Source organism: Ranitomeya variabilis, chromosome 3 (genome assembly GCF_051348905.1).
Source record: "Ranitomeya variabilis isolate aRanVar5 chromosome 3, aRanVar5.hap1, whole genome shotgun sequence".
In the NCBI taxonomy this organism is placed as follows: Eukaryota; Metazoa; Chordata; class Amphibia; order Anura; family Dendrobatidae; genus Ranitomeya; species Ranitomeya variabilis.
In genome coordinates this window covers 227,964,056-227,974,333 of record NC_135234.1, presented here as the reverse complement: position 1 = coordinate 227,974,333, position 10,278 = coordinate 227,964,056, and the positions used below count along the sequence as shown (strand labels likewise).

At 44.9% G+C, this 10,278-nt stretch overlaps 1 non-coding gene across 1 annotated transcript; it reads left to right on the top strand.

Annotated features, from left to right (window-relative positions):
• Window positions 1-8,249: 8,249 nt before the first annotated feature.
• On the top strand, window positions 8,250-8,322 carry TRNAF-GAA (transfer RNA phenylalanine (anticodon GAA)). Its single transcript has one exon. It is a non-coding gene; the product is annotated as a tRNA-Phe (tRNA).
• Window positions 8,323-10,278: the final 1,956 nt, after the last annotated feature.

The window sequence follows — 10,278 nt, the reverse complement described above, 5'->3', positions numbered from 1 at the left end:
TAGAGCTCCTGTGTATATTGCAACTAGTGATCACTGTATTACATGCACACTAACACGATATACAGAGATTCTGTGTATAATGGCATCGGTGATCACCGTATTACCTATACACAGACACTGCATACTAAGTACAGATCTTCTGTGCATAACGGCACTCAGTATTTGCTCCTTGTATGTGCTATTATTTTGTCACTATGTGGTGGTAATATGTGGTCTGGTCATGGTGTGGTGGTATTTGTACCTTGTATGTGCTTTTATTTGGTCACTGTGTGGTGGTAATATGTGGTCTGGTCATGTTGTGTTAGTATTTGTCCCTTGTATGTGATACTGTTCAGTCACTGTGGTGGTAATATGTGGTCTGAACATGGTGTGGCAGTTGTTGTGAAATTGGATTTTGGGCTCCCCCGGTGGCCACTGGTGGAATTGAACTGGTGTGCATCATCCCCTCTGTTCACCTGTTTCCATCAGGATGTGGGAGTCGCTATTTAACCTTGCTCCTCTGTCACTTCCATGCCGGTCAACATTGTAATCAGAAGCCTTTCTGTGCATGTTCCTGCTGCTAGACAACTCCCAGCTAAGTTGGACTTTAGTCCTCGTTTGTTTTTGCATTTTGTTCCAGTTCACAGCTGTAGTTTCGTTTCTGTGTCTGGAAAGCTCTTGTGATCTGAAATTGCCACTCTGATGTTATGAGTTAATACTAGAGTCTTAAAGTAATTTCAGGATGGCGTTTTGATAGGGTTTTCAGCTGACCATGAAAGTGCCCTTTCTGTCTTCCTGCTATCTAGTAAGCGGACCTCAATTTTGCTAAACCTATTTTCATACTACGTTTGTCATTTCATCTAAAATCACCGCCAATATATGTGGGGGCCTCTGTCTGCCTATCGGGGAAATTTCTCTAGAGGTGAGCCAGGACTATATTTTCCTCTGCCAGGATTAGTTAGTCCTCCGGCCGGCGCTGGGCGTCTAGGGATAAAAAACGTAGGCAACGCTACCCGGCTACTGTTAGTTGTGCGGCAGGTTTAGTTCATGGTCAGTTTAGTTTCCATCCTTCCAAGAGCTAGTACTTATGTTTGCTGGGCTATGTTCTCTTGCCATTGAGAACCATAACAGTTTGACCGGCCCAAAAAAGGGTTAAATTAATTGACAGAGAAAGGAGAGAAAAGAGAAGTCTGCTGAAGATTTTTTTTTTTTTTTTTCTTCCCTTCCCTTCAGTTCTGAGTGTGCTTGTAATTTAATCTCTTGCAAGTCTGCCTATATTGCAGCCTTTCTCTCTCTCTCTCTCTCCTTCTAATCCTGGAATGGCTCTGTGTTCACCTGTTTAAAATGGATATTCAGAGTTTGGCTGCAGGTTTGAATAATCTCACCACGAAAGTTCAAAATTTACAAGATTTTGTTGTTCATGTTCCTATATCTGAACCTAGAATTCCTTTGCCTGAATTTTTCTCGGGGAATAGATCTTGCTTTCAAAATTTCAAAAATAATTGCAAGTTGTTTTTGTCCCTGAAATCTCGCTCTGCTGGAGATCCTGCTCAGCAGGTCAGGATTGTGATTTCCTTGCTCCGGGGCGACCCTCAGGATTGGGCTTTTGCATTGGCTCCAGGGGATCCTGCGTTGCTCAATGTGGATGCGTTTTTTCTGGCCTTGGGGTTGCTTTATGAGGAACCTCAGTTAGAGCTTCAGGCGGAAAAGGCCTTGATGTCCCTATCTCAGGGGCAAGACGAAGCTGAAATATACTGCCAGAAATTCCGTAAATGGGCTGTGCTTACTCAGTGGAATGAGTGCGCCCTGGCGGCGAATTTCAGAGAGGGTCTCTCTGATGCCATTAAGGATGTTATGGTGGGGTTCCCTGTGCCTGCGGGTCTGAATGAGTCCATGACAATGGCTATCCAGATCGATAGGCGTCTGCGGGAGCGCAAACCTGTGCACCATTTGGCGGTGTCTACTGAGAAGACGCCAGAGAATATGCAATGTGATAGAATTCTGTCCAGAAGTGAACGGCAGAATTTAAGACGAAAAAATGGGTTGTGCTTCTATTGCGGTGATTCAACTCATGTTATATCAGCATGCTCTAAGCGTACTAAGAAGCTTGATAAGTCTGTTTCAATTGGCACTTTACAGTCTAAGTTTATTCTATCTGTGACCCTGATTTGTTCTTTATCATCTATTACCGCGGATGCCTATGTCGACTCTGGCGCCGCTTTGAGTCTTATGGATTGGTCCTTTGCCAAACGCTGTGGGTATGATTTGGAGCCTCTTGAAACTCCTATACCCCTGAAGGGGATTGACTCCACCCCATTGGCTAGTAATAAACCACAATACTGGACACAAGTAACTATGCGGATTAATCCGGATCATCAGGAGATTATTCGCTTTCTTGTGCTGTATAACCTACATGATGTGTTGGTGCTTGGATTGCCATGGCTGCAATCTCATAACCCAGTCCTTGACTGGAAAGCTATGTCTGTGTTAAGCTGGGGATGTAAGGGGACGCATGGGGACGTACCTGTGGTTTCCATTTCATCATCTATTCCCTCTGAGATTCCTGAATTCTTGACTGAATATCGTGACGTTTTTGAAGAACCTAAGCTTGGTTCATTACCTCCGCACCGGGAGTGCGATTGTGCCATAGATTTGATTCCGGGTAGTAAATACCCTAAGGGTCGTTTATTTAATCTGTCTGTGCCTGAACATGCTGCTATGCGAGAATATATAAAGGAGTCCTTGGAAAAGGGACATATTCGTCCTTCGTCATCTCCCTTAGGAGCCGGTTTTTTCTTTGTGGCTAAGAAAGATGGCTCTTTGAGGCCGTGTATTGATTATCGGCTTTTGAATAAAATCACGGTTAAATATCAATATCCGTTGCCACTGCTGACTGATTTGTTTGCTCGCATAAAGGGGGCCAAGTGGTTCTCTAAGATAGATCTCCGTGGGGCGTATAATTTGGTGCGAATTAAGCAGGGGGATGAGTGGAAGACCGCATTTAATACGCCCGAGGGCCACTTTGAGTATTTGGTGATGCCTTTTGGTCTTTCAAATGCCCCTTCAGTCTTTCAGTCCTTTATGCATGACGTTTTCCGTGATTATTTGGATAAATTTATGATTGTGTATCTGGATGATATTTTGATTTTTTCGGATGACTGGGACTCTCATGTCCAGCAGGTCAGGAGGGTTTTTCAGGTTTTGCGGTCTAATTCCTTGTGTGTGAAGGGTTCTAAGTGCGTTTTTGGGGTTCAAAAGATTTCCTTTTTGGGATATATTTTTTCCCCCTCTTCCATCGAGATGGATCCTGTCAAGGTTCAGGCTATTTGTGATTGGACGCAACCTTCTTCTCTTAAGAGTCTTCAGAAATTGTTGGGCTTTGCTAACTTTTATCGTCGATTTATTGCTGGTTTTTCTGATGTTGTTAAACCATTGACTGATTTGACTAAGAAGGGTGCTGATGTTGCTGATTGGTCCCCTGCTGCTGTGGAGGCCTTTCGGGAGCTTAAGCGCCGCTTTTCTTCCGCCCCTGTGTTGCGTCAGCCTGATGTTGCTCTTCCTTTTCAGGTTGAGGTCGACGCTTCTGAAATCGGAGCTGGGGCGGTTTTGTCGCAGAGAAGTTCCGATTGTTCCGTGATGAGACCTTGTGCCTTTTTCTCGCGTAAATTTTCGCCCGCCGAGCGGAATTATGATGTTGGGAATCGGGAGCTTTTGGCCATGAAGTGGGCTTTTGAGGAGTGGCGTCATTGGCTTGAGGGGGCTAGACATCAGGTGGTGGTATTGACTGACCACAAAAATCTAATTTATCTTGAGTCCGCCAGACGCCTGAATCCTAGACAGGCGCGCTGGTCGTTGTTTTTCTCTCGGTTTAATTTTGTGGTGTCCTACCTGCCGGGTTCTAAGAATGTTAAGGCGGATGCCCTTTCTAGGAGTTTTGAGCCTGACTCCCCTGGTAACTCTGAACCTACAGGTATCCTTAAGGATGGAGTGATATTGTCTGCCGTTTCTCCAGACCTGCGGCGGGCCTTGCAGGAGTTTCAGGCGGATAGACCTGATCGTTGCCCACCTGGTAGACTGTTTGTTCCTGATGATTGGACCAGTAAAGTCATTTCTGAGGTTCATTCTTCTGCGTTGACAGGTCATCCTGGAATCTTTGGTACCAGGGATTTGGTGGCAAGGTCCTTCTGGTGGCCTTCCCTGTCTCGAGATGTGCGAGGCTTTGTGCAGTCTTGTGACGTTTGTGCTCGGGCCAAGCCTTGTTGTTCTCGGGCTAGTGGATTGTTGTTGCCCTTGCCTATCCCGAAGAGGCCCTGGACGCACATCTCAATGGATTTTATTTCGGATCTTCCTGTTTCTCAGAAGATGTCTGTCATCTGGGTGGTGTGTGACCGTTTCTCTAAGATGGTCCATTTGGTTCCCCTGCCTAAGTTGCCTTCTTCTTCCGAGTTGGTTCCTCTGTTTTTTCAAAATGTGGTCCGTTTGCATGGTATTCCGGAGAATATCGTTTCTGACAGAGGAACCCAATTCGTGTCTAGATTTTGGCGAGCATTCTGTGCTAGGATGGGCATAGATTTGTCTTTCTCGTCTGCTTTCCATCCTCAGACTAATGGCCAGACCGAGCGGACGAATCAGACCTTGGAGACATATTTGAGGTGTTTTGTGTCTGCAGATCAGGATGATTGGGTTGCTTTTTTGCCTTTAGCGGAGTTTGCCCTCAATAATCGGGCCAGCTCTGCCACCTTGGTGTCTCCTTTTTTCTGTAATTCGGGGTTTCATCCTTGATTTTCTTCTGGTCAGGTGGAATCTTCGGATTGTCCTGGAGTGGATGCTGTGGTGGAGAGGTTGCATCAGATTTGGGGGCAGGTAGTGGACAATTTGAAGTTGTCCCAGGAGAAGACTCAGCTTTTTGCCAACCGCCGGCGTCGGGTTGGTCCTCGGCTTTGTGTTGGGGACTTGGTGTGGTTGTCTTCTCGTTTTGTCCCTATGAGGGTTTCTTCTCCTAAGTTTAAGCCTCGGTTCATCGGCCCGTACAAGATATTGGAGATTCTTAACCCTGTGTCCTTCCGTTTGGACCTCCCTGCATCTTTTTCTATTCATAATGTTTTTCATCGGTCATTGTTGCGCAGGTATGAGGTACCGGTTGTGCCTTCCGTTGAGCCTCCTGCTCCGGTGTTGGTTGAGGGCGAGTTGGAGTACGTTGTGGAAAAAATCTTGGACTCCCGGGTTTCCAGACGGAAACTCCAGTATCTTGTCAAATGGAAGGGATACGGTCAGGAGGATAATTCTTGGGTGATTGACTCTGATGTTCATGCCTCCGATCTGGTCCGTGCCTTTCATAGGGCTCATCCTGATCGCCCTGGTGGTTCTGGTGAGGGTTCGGTGCCCCCTCCTTGAGGGGGGGGTACTGTTGTGAAATTGGATTTTGGGCTCCCCCGGTGGCCACTGGTGGAATTGAACTGGTGTGCATCATCCCCTCTGTTCACCTGTTTCCATCAGGATGTGGGAGTCGCTATTTAACCTTGCTCCTCTGTCACTTCCATGCCGGTCAACATTGTAATCAGAAGCCTTTCTGTGCATGTTCCTGCTGCTAGACAACTCCCAGCTAAGTTGGACTTTAGTCCTCGTTTGTTTTTGCATTTTGTTCCAGTTCACAGCTGTAGTTTCGTTTCTGTGTCTGGAAAGCTCTTGTGATCTGAAATTGCCACTCTGATGTTATGAGTTAATACTAGAGTCTTAAAGTAATTTCAGGATGGCGTTTTGATAGGGTTTTCAGCTGACCATGAAAGTGCCCTTTCTGTCTTCCTGCTATCTAGTAAGCGGACCTCAATTTTGCTAAACCTATTTTCATACTACGTTTGTCATTTCATCTAAAATCACCGCCAATATATGTGGGGGCCTCTGTCTGCCTATCGGGGAAATTTCTCTAGAGGTGAGCCAGGACTATATTTTCCTCTGCCAGGATTAGTTAGTCCTCCGGCCGGCGCTGGGCGTCTAGGGATAAAAAACGTAGGCAACGCTACCCGGCTACTGTTAGTTGTGCGGCAGGTTTAGTTCATGGTCAGTTTAGTTTCCATCCTTCCAAGAGCTAGTACTTATGTTTGCTGGGCTATGTTCTCTTGCCATTGAGAACCATAACAGGCAGTATTTGCTCCTTGTATGTGGTATTTTAGGTCACTATGTGGTGGTAATATGGTGTCTGGTCATGGTGTGGTTGTATTTGTCCCTTGTATGCGGTATTATTGGTCATTTTAAAAATTTAAAAATAAATAAAAATACACCTAAATTGTATTGCATACTTTAACAAATGTTTAATAGGATAGAGTAGGGCTCGGCCAAAAGAGTCTACCGTGTCATTGTGGCATATTAAAAAAAATCTTTTGGCCAAAACAAAAGCTGCTGGCTATATGTGTGATCTGGTGATGGGAACTGTTAATGTGTGATTGGTGAGAAGTGGAGTTTTTCCAAGAGAGAGCAGTGGGACTGTGGACAGTTCAAGAGGTGGAGGCGGGGCAGGGGTGTAGCCTGGGCAGAGTCTCAAGGGTGCCCAAAAATGTTGCCAGTATGGGGCCCCAAAATTTCTAGTGGCAGCCCTGTACTCACATGGGGGTGGTCTTGTCCGATGGGCATCGATGGTCTTGTTCCAGCACCTCCCTTCTTCTTGTGATGCCGCCCTCCTGCTTGCTTTGTGTGGATGACACATCTCTTCGGCACCGCGCTCCTGCGCAGGCATACTTCTCTGCCCTGTTGAGGTGCAGGAGCGCTGTGCCGAGGAGACTGTGTGGATGACGAAGGGACGTGTCATCCACACGAAGCAAGCAGAAGAACGGGGATCTTAAGAAGATGGGTGGTGCCGGACCAAGACCAACGATGCCCATTAGATCAAACCGCCTCGCAGGTGAGTATAATAAAAATGATTTTTCTTCTCTTGCAGGTTGGTTTGGGGGCTTATACACAGCATTATAGAACGCTGTATATCAGCCCTGAAAGGTGATGGCCGTATCTCTTATCGGCCAAACTTGGCGACCGGTTCCCTTTAATATGTGCAAAAAATATATATATTTGGTACTGCAGCATTCAGAATTGCCCGATCAATATATAAAAATATATAAATGGCGGTAAACGACGTAACAAGAAAAAAAAATCAAAACGCCTGAATTACGTTTTTTTTTTCGCTGCACCATTGCAATGAAATGCAATAACAGGCAATGAAAACATCATATCTATCCCCAAATGGTATTAATAAAATGTCAGCTCAGTGAGCAAAAAGTAAGCCATCACCCAGAAACCCAAAAATAGAGATGCTACGGGTCTCAGAAAATGGCACTTTTTTTTTTTATATGCATATTTTGGATTTTTTTTTCACCACTTAAATAAAAAAAAAGCCTATACATGTTTGGTATCTACGAACTTGTAATGACCTGAAGAATCATAATAGCAGGTCAGTTTAAGCATTTAGTGAACATGGTAAAAAAAAAATCATTTTGGAATTGCACTCTTTTTTTTCAATTTCACTGCACTTAAATTTTTTCCCCATTTTCTAGTACACAATATGGTAAAAGCAATGGTGTTGATCAAAAGTACAACTTATCGTGCAAGAAACAAGCCCTCACATGGCCATATTGACAGAAAATTAACAAAGTTATGGCTCTGGGAAGAAACAGAGCAAAAAAAATGGAAATGCAAAAACGTACATATACGATGTAAGGTTTTTATTTTGAGGAAGGAGGTTTTGCTTTTTTTGTCTGTATGATTTTATGGGGAGCCTGAAAGAACGGATGAAAAGATACAAATGCGTTTTTAAATACAGAACCTCATTGTTTCTAAACTTATAAAAAAAAACCCGCTGCTTCAAATCAGCACAGAAAAAAAAGTATGAAAAACAGAGAACTCTGATTAGAGCAGAGTATAAAAAAAGCAGCAATAAAAATAATGCAGCATTTACTTACTTGGGAGGAGTATATATCACACTGCACATAAATCCAGTCTTGGGTCTTCTTGAGTGAATTAATTAATTAATTTTCTTATTTATTTTAATTATTTCATACACTTTCTTAAAAAAAAAAAAAAATCAGGCAGTCATTGTATCAGTTAATAAATAAAGTGAATTAGTTGTATTAAATAAATAAATAAATAAATAAAGCCTTAGCTGAATAATACATAAAAGAGGAAACATTGTAGTTTTGCTGTTACTATTAATGTGATTGTTCCTTGTAGCTCAGGCTGTTCTACACTGAACTCATGTCAGGAAGTGACAAATGTAGGGATCCACTGCCGAAATAGCTCAGTTGGGAGAGCGTTAGACTGAAGATCTAAAGGTCCCTGGTTCGATCCCGGGTTTCGGCAGAAGTTTTTTAACTGCTTATTTTCCAGTAATGATTAGTGTTGAGCATTCCGATACCGCAAGTATTGGGTATCGGCCGATATTTGCTGTATCGGAATTCCGATACCGAGTTCCGATATTTTTGTGAAATCGGAATCGGAAGTTCCCAGTGTATGGTTCCCAGGGTCTGGAGGAAAGGAGACTCTCCTTCAGGCCCTGGGATCCATATTCATGTAAAAAATAAAGAATTTAAATAAAAAATATGGATATACTCACCCCTCCGGCGGCCCCTGGACCTTACCGATGTAACCGGCAGCCTCCGTTCCTAAGAATGCAGTGAGTTTAGGACCTGCGAGGACATCGCGGCTTGTGATTGGTCGCGTGAGCGGTCACATGAGCGGTCACGCGACCAATCACAAGCCACGACGTCATCGAAGATCCTTCACTCCTCATTCTTAGGAACGGAGGCTGCCGGTTACATCGGTAAGGTCCAGGGGCCGCCGGAGGGGTGAGTATATCCATATTTTTTATTTTAATTCTTTCTTTTTTACATGAATATGGATCCCAGGGCCTGAAGGAGAGTTTCCTCTCCTTCAGACCCTGGGAACCATCCAGGATACCTTCCGATACTTGTGTCCCATTGACTTGCATTGGTATCGGGTATCGGTATCGGCGATATCCGATATTTTTTGTATATCGGCCGATACCATCCGATACCGATACCTTTGAGTATCGGAAGGTATCGCTCAACACTTGTAATGATTCATTTCTAATGAATATATAAGTCCTACATCTGGAGGTATGCCTTTCCAGATGGCTGTGCTTTTAGAGGGGGAAAAATGGTATTTAGACGCAAATACAATTGCTGTGAGCTGCGCCGCCTGGGACAAGAGCAGAGAAGCAGCAGTCAGCATCCTGCCCTGCCGGGATCTCCAGCAGAACGCAGACCACTTCCGGCCTGGCCCTGTAGGAGAAGGCGCACGCAGGGAATATCGATATGGTGACGTCATCGCGACATCCAGCATCCATTGTCGAAAAGGAAAAAGGAATCAAGAAGAGTCGGCGGGTGCGGTGTACAGAGAGCCAGGTTAAGGTGAGTATAATAATTTTATTTTATGTTTTGCCAATGATTGGGAGATGTAAGAGGGGCTGGCTATTGGGGGACATATGTGGAGCTAGCTATGGAGGACATACTGTATATGAATTTAACAGTGGGTGATATATGTGGGGCTAGCTATAGGAGACATACTGTATGTGGGGCTGGCTTTTGGGAGACATGTGTGGTAATGGCTATTGGGGGGACAAATGTGTGGCACCCTATTGGGGGCCATATGTAGGGCTGGCTATTGGGGACATATGTGGAGATGGCTATGGGCATATATGTGGGGCTGGCTGTGTGGGACATATATTGGGCTAGCTGTGGGAGACATGTGGGGCTGGTTATAGAGGACATATGTGGGGCTGGCTATTGGGTACATATGTGGGGTTGGCTATTGCGGGACATTCGGAGCTGGCTATGGGGGAAATATTTGGAACTGGCTATGGGGACATGTGGGACTGGCTATTGGGGGACATATGTGGAGCTTGCTATTAGACTATTAGAGGACATATATGGAGATAGCTATGGAGGACATATATGGGGCTAGCTTTTGGGGTACATATGTACAGCTGGCTATGGGGGACATATGTGGGGCTGACTATTGGGAGACATATGTGATAATGGCTATTGGGGACAAATGTGGGGCAGCCTATTGGGGGACATATGTGGGGCTGGCTATTGGGCAACATATGTGGGGCTTGATATTAGGGGACATAGGTGGAGCTGGCTATGGGGGACCAATGTGGAGCTGGCTGTGTGGGACATATATTGGGCTTGTTGTTGGATACAAATGTGATGCTAGCTGTGGGGGGCATACAAGTAGCTGGCTATGAGGGACATACTTTAGCTAACTATGGGCCAGATATGTGGGGCTGGATAT